This window comes from Dipodomys ordii, unplaced genomic scaffold (genome assembly GCF_000151885.1).
Source record: "Dipodomys ordii isolate 6190 unplaced genomic scaffold, Dord_2.0 Scaffold429, whole genome shotgun sequence".
Taxonomy (NCBI): domain Eukaryota; kingdom Metazoa; phylum Chordata; class Mammalia; order Rodentia; family Heteromyidae; genus Dipodomys; species Dipodomys ordii.
The window spans coordinates 17,416-20,369 of record NW_012267645.1 but is presented as its reverse complement, the minus strand read 5'-3'; positions in this window follow the sequence as shown (position 1 = coordinate 20,369).

The window sequence follows — 2,954 nt, the reverse complement described above, 5'->3', positions numbered from 1 at the left end:
TATCTATTATACTATTCTATTATTGAATTAGGTGTGTACACCTATTGTGTTATGTTTTTTATGACTTTATTCTACTTAAATTTCAATTTTATCAGTAAAGTTTTGTCTTCCTCACATCCTTACTACTGATCTTATGCCAGCTACTCTTCTTATTCTTACTGTCCTCCACAGGTGCTCATAGGTACTATGTATAGTTGAAATCTCCTATGGTGTGATTTGATCTTATGGGCCTTATTCCTTGTCCCTATGCTTTATTTCCTCAGTATTTTAATACTTGGCAGCTTAGGAATTGTACTTGTGCCATCTTCCCCTCTTTGTGTGTTCTAGATGAAAGTGTACATCTGTGATTATTTGTGTCACTGAAGGTTTTAATAAGAATTCTTTGAAATATTTGGGAGAGCTGAGGAGGTTTTGGGAGCACAGGATGCAAATAAAAAGAAAGATCACTCAAAATTTGGGGACCTGAAAACAATTGTTTTCAGGTCCCCAAGTTTTGAGTGCTCTACACCTTCCCCAAAGGAGAGAAAAGCCGCTAAATAGAAATAGACTGCATTTTTCTCACCCAGGCATCTCTGGTCTGCATCCATCAGGGCTTAATGCCACTCACACTGTCCACAGAGCCCAGACCAATTTGTTTCATCCAATTCTGGGAGAGCTGATCTGTGTTAGTCAGCTCAGGGAGCAAACGACATGATAGAGCACTCCGAAATTGGTGACCTTAAAACAGTTTTAAGGTCCCAAAGGGAGGATGCTCTACTCCTTCCCCAATGGAGAGACAAGCCTCCAAAAATACATGGACAGCACCGACCTTTCTCACTAAGCCCTAATCTACATCCTGTTCCACATACTGTCAACAATAACAGGTCCAATTATATTCCTTGCAATTCTGGGAGAGCTGAAAAGTGTTTGAGAGCACAGGATGCAAACGACTAGATAGAGCAACACAGAAATTCGGCGCCTTAAAACAAAATTGTTTTTCAGGGCTCAAATTCTCAATGATCTACATCTTCCTCAAAGGAGAGGTAAGCCTCTAAATACAAGTAGACTGCATCTTTCTAACCCAGGTTTCTCCGGTCTGCATAATAGCTTGGCTGAAAGCCACTTATACTGTCCATCCACAGGAACCAGTCCAATTTTGTCTTCCAATTCTGGGAGAACTGACCAGTGTTAGCGAGTTCAGCATGCAAACGAAAGTTTGAGTAAAGCAGAGAAAGTCAGATAAGGTGATGTTAATGAACTGAACCCTAATATATGTATTCGAAAGTTTTTTTTATTTGTTTTCAAGCGATTGTTTATGACACATTCATAAGATCATTTCTTTTTTACTTTGTAAGTCTCTCCACCATTTTATAACAACTGTTTCACTGTATTTCATGTCGGTATAATTTGTGGAGGGGAAGGGGGAAAACAATTCGTTTCAATAGGGATACAGGTGGACCCATAGCAAAAATACGATGGACAATTCGTTATGTCCAAAACGAACTTTACAACATTGGTTTGTGAGTGGTGGGGGTATGGGAGAGGGGAGGACTGTGGGGGAGGAAAGGAGGAGGATGGGAAAAGGTGGGAATGGGAAACAAAGACGACGTTACAATACTTTATAAAAAATGTACTCATTATCTTGCACATGTAATTGTAACCCCTCTGTACATTGTTTTCTAAAAAAAATAAATGAACAAATAAATAAATTTAAAAACAAGAAAAGATGGAGCACTCAGAACATGGGGACTTTAAAACAGTTTTAAGGCCCCCAAGCAATGAGGGTTTAATCCTTCCCCATAGAAGTGACACGCCTCTATAGAGAAATTGACAGCACCAATCTTCCGATAAGCTCTGGTCTGCGTAATAGCAAGACAGAAAGTGTCTCATCCTGTCTACAATCACAGGTTCCGTTTTTCTCCTTACCACTGGGAGGGTTGAAAAGTCTTTGAGATCTCAGGTTGTAAACGCCAACATAGAGCACTCAGACCTTTGGTGAGGTAAACAATATTGCCCAAGTTCTGAAGGCTCTACAATTCCTCAAAGGAGATACAAGCCACGAAAGAGAAATAGACAGCATGGTTCTATCACAGGCGACAACGGTCTGCAGCCTAGCAGGGCTTCAAGCCCCTTACACTGTCCACAGTAACAAGTCAGAATTTTTCCCTTGCAGTTCAGGGTGGGCTGACCAGTGTTAGGATGCTCAGGATGAAAACGACAAGATAGAGCACTGAGAATTTGGGGAACTTAAAACAAAATTGTTTCATGGCGCCAAGGTTCTGAATGCTCTATACCGTCGACAAAGAAAAGACCAGCCCCTGAAGAGAAATAGACAACATCATTTGGTTTCTAGCAGCCCCTGTGTGCATCCTGGCATGGTTCAAAGCCCCTCTTGGTGTCACCATCCCCTGGACCTTGCTTTTTACTTGCAATTTTGAGAGAGCTGTGCAAGGTTTGGGAGCACAGGCTGTAAACAATAAGAGATTTTCTCAGAATTTGGAGAACATAAAGAAAATTGTTTTAAGGTCTCCAAGCTCTGAGTGCTCTCAACTTTTCCCAAAGCAAGACAAGCCACTGAGGAGAAATAGAAAGCATTGTTTTGTCCTAGTCAACTGTGCTCTGAACCTTAGCAGGGCTTAATGACCCTTGCACTATCCACAGTAAACAGTCCAAACTTTGTTCTTCCAATTCTGGGAGAAGTGACCATTGTTAGGGAGCGCAGGTACAAACGATAAGATAGAGTACTCAGAATATGGGGACCCTAGAACAGTCTTAAGGCCCCGAGGGAAGGAGGGCTCTACACCTTCTCCAAAGAAGAGCCACCCCTCCAAAGAGAAATTCACAGCACTCATCTTTCCCAAGAAGCTCTGCTCTGCATCCTAGCAATATTGAAGGTGCCTCATTCTGTCTACAATAATATGTGAAATTTTTTTCCTTTTAATTCTGAGAGAGGTCAAAAGTGTTTAGGAACTCAG